We start from the raw sequence: 11,150 nt of genomic DNA on the forward strand, positions 1-11,150 counted from the left end.
CAGGGGAGAGCGCGCACGCAGTACCCCACTACCAGAAATTGTGCAGTCGAGTTTCCCGCATGTGGGGAAATCGCAGAGGTCAGCTAGCTCCAAGTGCAATGAGCAAGCCTCGCCCTGGGAGAGCCACCTGCAGGATAATTTTTTTTCTTTTTTTTTCTTTTTAATGTATTTATTCATGCCATTACAACATATACAAAACTTTTCAAAACCACAAAGAAAACAAACAGCCTCATAATACAAAAAGCCATACATTACATTGTATTATTTCTGTTTAAACATACCATTGGGGTTTTTTCCCCCCTTGTCAGGGACCTTTCCCTTGCATAGTCACCCAGTGAGGAAAAAAATAAAAACCATTCCTCTTCTTCCCATTCACACACCATCCGCATCCTTCAAAATTCACACCCTATTCCAAACCTCCGTTCCCCATATGCTTTTCCTCCGCCGGAGGGGAGCATCGGCCCACCTCTTCTCTCCGGTACTCCACCAAAAGGACCCTCTCAGCACATTTAAGTGCCCCTCACAAACACTCGAAAAAACCATCCCCTTTAACAGGACCTTTTATCATTACTCCTTTTGGTAAAAGCATATGGGGTTTCCACCCTACACTCTCACCATACTCACAACCCACTCAAACCACCCTTTGTCACAAATCTTAAACCCTATTAACCATTTTATTCCACTTTCCAGGTTTCCATAAAACCTCGGCATCCTTCCCCCCCCATCTTTTTACATCCAGCAAATAATATGTAAACCTTTTCCCCAAAATGATTTTCATGCACACATTCACGCCAATCAGCTCATCATTTATTACTGCTGCGGCCGAGTTTATTCGAGCATTTGCCCGTTCTCGGCCACAGCAGTAACCTGGCTCGCGCCGAAGGGTACCGGGCGCGCGCCGAAGCAGAGGAGGAGCGCCCTCCGATCGGAGGGCGCTCTCCCTCCCGCTGCCGGGTCCGCCGGGTCCCCCGGAACCCCCTGCCGCCGTCCCCCACATCGCGGGACACCAGGGCTCCCTCGGGGAGCCCTGGACGCGCGTGCAGGGGGCGCAGGCACCCGATGACGCGTGACCGCGCATCGGTGATGCGCGGCACGCTGAGGGAGTGCGGCTAGCACGCCGGGGCATCCCCCGGCTTGCGGTGCTAGCCGTGCTGCAATAAAGTGTGTCGGTAGTGTAGCAACACGTGTCTTACATTCCACATCACTTCTTTCACACAACTTATTATCTACCACAACACGCTTCCTTTCTCTCCCCTCACCTCACACAACCCATACATCATCATGTCAAATTCCAGAGTTTTAATCCTGGTCAGCCCTTTAATTAACCTTCCCATACACTTCCACACCGATCTCACAAAAGTGCAATTCCAAAACAGATGGACCACACTCTCAATCCCTGCACATCCTTCCCTTGGACACCTTGCAGTTCTAGCTAGGTCTCTTCTCTTCTGAAATTCTCTTACCGGGAGGCAACTATGCACTGCCATCCAAGCAACGTCTTTTTGGGAATTAATCAATCCATTGTGGTTCAATTTTTTCCACATTTCCTTTAGCTTGCTTTCAATCAGCCATCCACTGCTTTCAAACTCGTCTCTATCCCTAATCACTTTTTGAAATTTTCTATGGTCCTCCCACAGAGTTTTGTCAACCACCCTCAAATTGAAATCTCTGATAAAACCCTCTATGACCCCGTAAAAAACCGGGGTCACGAAACAGACAGGGCGCCTTAAATCTGCTTCACAGGACCCTAGTCTCCTCAGCATCCCCCCGGCAGCGTACCTCAACATGCAAGCCATCTTTGAAAACTTGTTGACTAGCTTTATGCAAAAATGCGCATATTTAGCCCCCAATATCACTTCGATCCTAGGGAACCCTTGCCCCCCTTTCCTCTTCTCCTTAAAAATGATCTCTCTATTCAATTTTTCCACTCTTGACCCCCAAAAAAACATAAACAAAAAACGTGTAATTTTCCTAATCCACTTTGTTGTTGGAGGAAAAACCATCCCCATGTAAATCAATATTGGTACCAATACCGCCTTTGTAACTAAAATTTTTCCCTCAAACGACAATTTCCTCAATGCCCAAAACTCGATTTTTTTCTTTATTTTCTCCCCAATCTTTTCCTAATTAACCTCTCCCCTAAAATCTTCATCAAAAGACACCCCTAACAATTTTAAATGTTCTTCTTCCACAGGGATCCCACAAACATCCAAATTCTGCCATTCTCCAAAAGCCTTGCAGCTACTTTTATTCCAGTTCACTTTGAAACCTGAAGCCTGGCAGAAGGTTTCAATATGAAACTGAGCCCTTCTAAGGGCCACTTGAGTGGTACACACCAACGTCAGGTCGTCCATATAGCCTATTACTTTTACATTTCTACCCCCACTCCCTGGTATTTCCACACCTCTTATTATCTTGTCGCCTCTGATGATCTGCAGAAGCGGCTCTAAAGCACATACAAAAGCCAAAGGTGACAGCGGACATCCCTGTCTTACTCCAGACTTTACACTTATCTTGTCTGTCAAAAAACCATTTACCAAAACGCTACTGAATATATCCCTGTACTAAACCCTGATCCAGCTTACAACCTCCACCGGTATCCCAATTTTTTCTAACACTCTGAGCAGAAAACAAATGTGAAAGTCGGTCAAAAGCCTTCTCAAAATCAATATTAACCAAAACTAACGCCATTCCCACCATTCAATCACTCCCCCATACTCCCCCATTTTCCCCTTTAACTTTGCATACATTCGTTCATATTGTTTCTTATCCACTCCTCCTCCAGCAATGAAACATTCAATTTCCAGAAACCCTTTCCGTGCTATTCCATTCCCTCCAGTTCTGAAATACATTGTACACATACATGGTCTGAAAACAATTTTTTTGAAACTTCCCATTCCCCCACCTTTATTCCTTTAGAAATGAAAATATGGTCAATCCTTGATTTTACTTTCCCGCATTCACTGAAATACGTAAACTCCCTCTTCCCTTTACCCCAAACTTTGAAAGCGTGCCTTAAACTAAAATCACTCAAAAGTGTTTTCAAAAAAATACCCGAAGCATCAGGTCTGCTCCTTTCCGCCCCTCCCACCCTATCCCCCTCATTCAGTATGCAATTAAAATCCCCCACCACCACCAGGGTTTGTACTCTCCCTGGCAAAAAAAAATTCAATTTCTCAAATAAATCTCTTCTTTGTTTCTCTTTTGGAGATGCATACATATTAAATAACCTGAACATTTCCCCCCTCCACTCAAACAAAACGAACATTAACCTTCCCGGTTCTATCACCTCGTGTTTACAGATTTTAAATTAGTGACCCCTAAACAAAATCCCTATCCCACTATTTTTATTCTCCCGGCTCCCAGACCACAGAGATTCTCCCCACACCCAAACCTATTTTCTTGGTGGGTCTGAAATCCCACATTCTTGCAGGCAAACAATGTCATTTTTTTTTTGCTACCAAGTCCAGAATCCTAGCCCTCCTAGCCGGGCTTTTCAAACTTCTCACATTAAGTGATGCTAATTTTAGAGTCATTCAGCCCTTAGGAAGAGAGAAAAACACCCCATACCATCATGAAAGTGAAAAAAACCATACTCATCTTAAGTCATCCGTGGGGGAAAAGGGGGGTGGTAATCCCTCCTTGTCATTGAACCCGTGCATAATATTTTCCATTTGGGACTCTTCCAAATACGTTGCACTTTGGCCCCCCGGTGATACCTGCCCATCCGGCGGACCAGAATAGGGTGGGGGGAACCCTCCCCGGGACTGTACACATTTTCCGAGTACTCCTCCTCTCTGCTGCTGCCAGATGTCTCGCTGGCAGTACCCGGCAGAGCCCCTTCGTGGCACCTCACTTTTGAAGGGGTGCTTCTTTCCTCCTTCTTTTGTTTTCCTCGGCGTTCTTCTTTCTCTCCAGCATCCAGTACGTCCATTATTCCTTCCTCCTCCTCCTCTGTTTGGCGCAGCTCCTCCTCCTTATCTGCTACCTCAAGAGTCTCCGCCATGAGAGGCTCCTCTCCTTCTGCCAGCATCACATCAGAGTCTGTATCAGGCAGGTCTGTATCAGGCAGGTCTGTATCAGGCAGGTCTGTATCAGGCAAGTCTGTATCAGGCAGGTCTGTATCAGGCAGGTCTGTATCAGGCAGGTCTGTATCAGGCAGGTCTGTATCAGGCAAGTCTGCCTCCTCTTTCTCCTCCTCCGTTCTGGCCTCCACCCCCCTCAGCTTCAGGTGCTCCCCGCCTTGTCTGCTCGTCAGGGACCACACCTAGAACAGCTGGGACAACGGGCGTTTTCTCCATACGCTCACTTCCATGTTCCTTGTCATAAGGAGATTCTGCAGCAGCAAAGCCAGCACTTTGCTCACACACTTCCAATCTTCCAACAGCCCGGGCATAAGATCTTTTTTTCATACAGTGTCTGGCCCTGTGTCCCCGCACAAATCGCAGCAGCACAAACATTGCTTGCAGCAGCAGCAGCAGCAGCAGCAGCAGCAGCAGCAGCAGCAGCAGCAGCAGCAGCAGCAGCAGCGAATATTTGTCAAACAACATAGATCCAAGACATCCCCTCCCTAGAAGCAAAGCCCCTCCCCCGCCCATCCAACAAGCACCCAGAGAAGCCAAGCTTCGCTGCAAGGTACTTCTTATTGGTTTTAAAAGGAAGAAGCAATCACTTTGAACACCGCTCAGCTCTGTCATTTCAGCTGGCGGAGAGACCGACAGACAGACAGACAGACAGGGGGACACCATATTTCTGGGGTGGCTTTCTTCATCTTCCCTACCTGCTGGCACTCTCTTTTTCTGACCTCCACTGACACCTGCTGCTGCTGCTGCTGGTGCTGCTGCTGAAGAGGTGCCCTGTCCTGCTGGCACACTTGTCCCTTTGCCCCTTACCAGCATGGCTGCTTACCTGGCATTTGCATAAATATGTGTAGCAGGCTTCCCCCTAGCTCCCTTACCACCGCGGTAGCCATTACAGGATCGCGCGTGCACATTAAAGATAGCGCACGCGGTCCCAATGCTACAGAGGTCCTGAGTGGACTACAATTCCCAGCAGCCTCTGGGGATTGCCCTTTCACCCACATCACATGCAGCCAGCCAGAAAATATGGTTTTGCAGCTTCTCCTGTGGAGGAAGGATACAATGTTGCGGGGACCACGTTGTCAGTTGGAGCTGGGATCAGGAAGGGGGAAGAAGTGTGTAAGGAGCAAGGCTCTTACACTAGGCCAGGTTACCCCCAGGTCCCAGGTAGGTCCCACTCCCCACTATGTTAGTGGGTAAGTTCTTAGGGAAGACCCCTTAGATAGGGACCCTGCCCTAAGGTGTGTGTGTAAGTCTAGTCAGTGGCACAGCTGCCGTGGTGTGTGCTCTGACTAGAATATACAGAGTGGCTTTGTAGTGCAGCCACAGCAGTTATTTGGCTGTGTTAGTGAGAGGCCACTCATAGGAAGAAGGGGGGTTGCTTTCTAGTCATTCAGTGTGTGTTATATCACCAGTGGCAGTTGCATGTGGTGAGCTGCCAGAGTCTGGGATCAGACAGAAGCTACAGGGAGAGTTCTTCTGCGTGCAGGGACTAGGGTAGAGGCATACCCCAGGGCCCAGTTAGTCCCCTATGACACCAGAGGAAGCTGTATGGTATAGGGTCGGCCTTAGGACAGGGACTCCTTCACCATATTTAGAGAGCAAGAGGATTTCTGTCTCACAGTACCTGACTGTCAGTACAATGTGTATCAGAGACTGTGTTCAAGGTTCATTCCGGCTGGAGATTCTTTTCCCTGTGGAGTCAGCATGTGCATCCATTCCTGCAGAGAGCAGCGCAGCACGCCATGGGATCACTGTGCGGTGTTGCTGAGTCCAATGATTTTCCTGACCAGGACTGGTCAGGGAGGTAGTATACATTAAGTGCACCACCGGGCCCCAACACAGGGAAGCGCTATCCCTCACACACACTTTCTTTACTGTTGTGGACACTCAAGAGACTGAGGGGTGTCAGAGTGATGCACTGTTATTCATATATTCATATATTGTTTGATGTTATGCAAAGAGAGTGAAGTTACAAGTCATGCTCAGTAAATACTGTTTATTCACATGGTGTGTATTTACTGTATGGTTGTTCTGGTGAGGGCACACTCCCACCCCGTTAGGATCCCTCATCAGTGGAGGCGCTGCACCGAGTGTAAGTACATACCCCAGGTTCCCCGTGGCAGAAGCTCAGCTCTCCTGGTTGCCAAACAGGTACCGCACCACACTGAGAAGTAGTCAGATACACCTACCCACCCCAATATCACTTGGGGGGGGGAAAGAGGGCTACATTTGGAGGCGCTGCTGAGATCCAGATCAGGGGTGCCCGAATTCAGTATAAATTATGTCGTTCTCATTATCATTGCCATCCTGCCAAGAAGTGTACGAATGGGCATTAAAGGGGCAAGTCCCGCCCTCGCAAACCCTTGCTATAGGACGAGTTCCTGCTGACACTCCCTCCTGTGATATTTGCTTAATATTGGGTCAGTACCCAGGCTTATGGGGTGCAAAAGTCTTAGGCTGCTGCGTAGATGCAGACGGAGTGTGGTGCTCAGTGTTGGTGAGGGCCGAACAAGATTTAATAAGAGAAGGAGGCCCATCCAAAATATTGCTCCATGAAACCCTCACTAAAGTATGGTGTCCTGTTATCTACCCTGAAATGCCAGGAAAACCAGAAGGCTACCCCCCTATCTATGCAGAGAGTCATAGTGTAATTGATGAGACTGTGATTAAAATGGAGGATCCCTCAAGCAGTGAGTCACACCTAAGATGGCGGATCCCTCCAAGTCGGGCGAGCACCAGGACTGTACAAGAAATTGTTGCAGAATATTGTCCGGATCTGGCGTGAAAAACAGAGCCCCGCCCCTGCGCTGTGAGTGGCTCAGCGCAGAGTCAGAACCACTCCTTGAAAGAAGGTGCTCCTCCTCTGGAGTCCACCAGGGGGAGCCAGCACAGTGAGTCTCAATCAGTAACTGCTGTCTCCACTAAGGACAGTACAGGATGCAGCGAACCACATCCGCAGTTGTATGGTGTTTGGCCGGCAGAGGGACTGTATGTGACATTTCTTTTGTGCCCGTGCTTACAGAAAGACCTTAATCTCTCTGGTGGTATGAACTTTGATCCCTATCAGCGACCACAAGGGGTTCAGGTTGTGAAAGTGGAAGGTAAAAGGTACGCCAGGTGCCTATGCCTCAAGTGTGATTTTCCAGATGGCGAATTGAGCTGGGGACCCAAGTGTGCCTGCTGCGAGGCACAGTTCCTAAAACCAGTGCTGCTGTGTGCTACAGAACCCGCAGAGGAAGATGCGGCTAACCAACCTACCTCAACTACTGAGGGCCCATGCGCCCTAACCGCGGTTCCAGATTCGGTTCAAATGCCGGAACCACAGATGACAAGTGAAGCTGAGGACAAAGAGCCATTTGCCTCGCCTGCTGTGGGGCCATGTGCCCTACCACTGCCAGTCCGGCCTACTACGATGGTACCATCGGTCCTAGGCTTGGGATCAGTACCTAATGACGACAAGGGTGAGTTGACTGCCCCAGGTGTGTCGGGTGTGAGCTTCCAGGTGACCGCGGAGCACGGTAGCTCCTTAAGTCTGGCCACCAGGACGATTGGCTCCACTCGGCATCGCGTCCTGACGGAGGTGTCCCCCTTAGAAGACCGCTGTCCAGTGGTGCGAGTGGACCAGTACCCACCGCCTATCGTCCAGGTGAAGAGGAAAGACAGCCCCATCATGATGTCCAGTGCTGCTATAAGTATTACTGTGACTGAACTGAGTGTGAGCCCATGCGCTCCAACCCAAATGGTCCCAGGACTGGGATCCAACGCTCCAGAGTTTAAAGACAGTGAGTGGACTGCCCCAGAAGTGCTGGGGACAGGTCCCAAGACAGTTGAGGTGGGAACTGACAGCATCCCCGAGGACCTGTTGGCCACCATGAATCACCGCAGTGGTAAGGTATCAACCCTGTACCCCCTGCAGGATGTAACAGAGACTTTGAGTACAGAGACATTGCTAATTGCTCGCTTCCCAGTGGAAGCCTCCCAGGTACTTAGGAACAAGGACTGTGTTGTTAGTGATCCAGTGAAATTTGCCTCCGCTAAGCGCGACATGGAGCGTTTCATTCGCCATGTGGTGGACCGAGGAAAAGGTCAAGACCTCCTGGCTTACCGCAACCATGCCGCAGATGGCCAGGTAAAGGTCTGGCCAAGAGACACTGTGCTATTCCTTCCACCAGGGGGAGGAAGTAGTTCGGAACCAATGACTGTTACCCCAGAGCATAATTTCCAAGAGATTCCAAGAGATTACCCAGGCGGAGGCTCACAAAAGTCAAAGTGAGGTACCCCCACATTATCAGTTAGGGGCACCCCACAATTGGTCTCAGCAAGCAGCTAATGTTTCTATATACTGTTACTTAAAAATACACTGGCTGTGTATAGAAGTGCAGAGGTATATGGAGGAAGGAAAAAGAAGATAGACATAATTATTAATCGTGGTACATTCTTAAATAAAAAGACTTAAATGTCTTATAGATTATATTCAGATAGATCATAAAAAGGAGGGATACATTCTTTGTAAAATATGCCCATAGGTTACATAAAAAAATTTTTACGTAAAAATTTTCTTAAATGAGATAGAAGGACAATTTAGAATATTGATAATATTGATAATAGATATTATAAAATACATTATAACACTCAGCTGGCCTCGGTTATCTTATGTGAACTGAACTGTACCCTATTGTTTAGAGTCAAGTGTGATAAGTTGTACATATCATGCCCTGCATTTTTATTGTATACACGTATGCTGAGTGACGTCGTTCCCCAAGCGGGGACGTTGGATTTTACACGAGGGGGAGAGTGTAGCAGGCTTCCCCCTACTCCCTTAACACTGCGGTAGCCATTACAGGAACGCGCATGTGCAGTAAAGATAGCACACACGGTCCCAATGCTACAGAGGTCCTGAGTGGACTACAATTCCCAGCAGCCTCTGGGGATTGCCCTTTCACCCACATCACGTGCAGCCAGCCAGCAAATAGGGTTTTGCAGCTTCTCCTGTGGAGGAAGGATACAATGTTGCGGGGACCACGTTGTCAGTTGGAGCTGGGAGCAGGAAGGGGGAGGAAGTGTGTAAGGAGCAAGACTCTTACACTAGGCCAGGTTACCCCCAGGTCCCAGGTAGGTCCCACTCCCCACTATGTTAGTGGGTAAGTTCTTAGGGAAGGCCCCTTAGATAGGGACCCTGCCCTTAGGTGTGTGTAAGTCTAGTCAGTGGCACAGCTGCCATGGTGTGTGCTCTGACTAGAATATACAGAGTGGCTTTGTAGTGCAGCCACAGCAGTTATTTGGCTGTGTTAGTGAGAGGCCCCTCATAGGAAGAAGGGGGGCTGCTTTCTAGTTGTTCAGTGTGTGTTATATCACCAGTGGCAGTTGCATGTGGTGAGCTGCCAGAGTCTGGGATCAGACAGAAGCTACAGGGAGAGTTCTTCTGCGTGCAGGGACTAGGGTAGAGGCATACCCCAGGGCCCAGTTAGTCCCCTATGACACCAGAGGAAGCTTTATGGTATAGGGTCGGCCTTAGAACAGGGACTCCTTCACCATATTTAGAGAGCAAGAGGATTTCTGTCTGACAGTACCTGACTGTCAGTACAACGTGTATCAGAGACTGTGTTCAAGGTTCATTCCGTCTGGAGATTCTTTTCCCTGTGGAGTCAGCGTGTGCATCGATTCCTGCAGAGAGCAGCGCAGCACGCCGTGGGATCACTGTGCGGTGTTGCTGAGTCCAAGGATTTTCCTGACCAGGACTGGTCAGGGAGGTAGTTTACATTAAGTGCACCACCGGGCCCCAACACAGGGAAGCGCTATCCCTCACACACACTTTCTTTACTGTTGTGGACACTCAAGAGACTGAGGGGAATGTGATGATGGACATGTGGGTGAGGGGATGGTATGCATTCAGAGTGATGCACTGTTATTCATATATTGTTTGATATTATGCAAAGAGAGTGTTATTGAAGTTACAAGTCATGCTCAGTAAATACTGTTTGTTCACACGGTGTGTATTTACTGTATGGTTGTTCTGGTGAGGGCACACTACCACCCCGTTGGGATCCCTCATCAGTGGAGGCGCTGCACCGAGTGTAAGTACATACCCCCAGGTTCCCCGTGGCGGAAGCTCAGCTCTCCTGGTTGCCAAACAGGTACCGCACCACACTGAGAAGTAGTCAGATACATCTACCCACCCCAATCTCACTTAGGGGGGGAAAAGAGGGCTACACATAGAAGCAAGCTGACACTGTCTGCTGCTCCCTGGATAGAGATAGATAGATCGTTTTTTTGCAGCGCTCAGCAGATACATTTTTGCTGCTGCTGCTGCTGCTGCAACTCATATTATACAGTTCTTGGCCCTTTTTGTTTAGAATGTTTTTTTCATGAATTATATGTGTTTCCGTATTTCCCAATCCACCTGAATTTATTCCTAAATGTCTGCGCAGGTGCCTAATTGTAATTTCTCCCTGTTTGAGATGTTGCTACCTGGCTAGTTGGTGGGTGGGTGCTCCTTTTATGCCACAGTTATTGACAAGGCCCAAAGCCCAAGCAGTGGCAATAGCAGCTTGTCTGAACAAACACCTGTGCTGTGGGTGGTGGTTGTTGTTGTTGATTTTTGTTTCTGTTTTTTCTAACAGTCCAAAAACAGGGGAGAGCGCGCACGCAGTACCCCACTACCAGAAATTGTGCAGTCGAGTTTCCCGCATGTAGGGAAAATGCAGAGGTCAGCTAGCTCCAAGTGCAATGAGCAAGCCTCGCCCTGGGAGAGCCACCTGCAGGATCATTTTTTTTTTTTCTTTCCTATTAAATGTTTTAATTCATACATATTTATTTACAGAGTTACTTTTCGGAAAATAACAAACCCCCCTTTCATTACAACAACCCATTAATACATTTCATATTTCAACATTCAAATACATTTTATAATAAAGAAAAACTCTTTCACCTCATTAACTAGCACCCTATGCAGGGACAAACACCTGTCCTGTTTTCCCTCATCCAACACATTCTCCCTCTTTCCAGCTCGCACACTCCCCATATGCTCTTCCTCCGACGGTCTCCCACCAGAGGGGAGCACCGGCCTCT

The 11,150-nt window shown here is 48.5% G+C and overlaps 2 pseudogenes; both read right to left on the reverse strand.

The window, feature by feature from the left end:
- Positions 1–142, reverse strand: LOC142465311 (U1 spliceosomal RNA; annotated as a pseudogene).
- A 10,568-nt stretch (positions 143–10,710) lies between these two features.
- On the reverse strand, positions 10,711–10,852 carry LOC142465312 (U1 spliceosomal RNA; annotated as a pseudogene).
- Between the last annotated feature and the right edge of the window lie 298 nt (positions 10,853–11,150).

This window comes from Ascaphus truei, chromosome 13 (genome assembly GCF_040206685.1).
Source record: "Ascaphus truei isolate aAscTru1 chromosome 13, aAscTru1.hap1, whole genome shotgun sequence".
Taxonomy (NCBI): domain Eukaryota; kingdom Metazoa; phylum Chordata; class Amphibia; order Anura; family Ascaphidae; genus Ascaphus; species Ascaphus truei.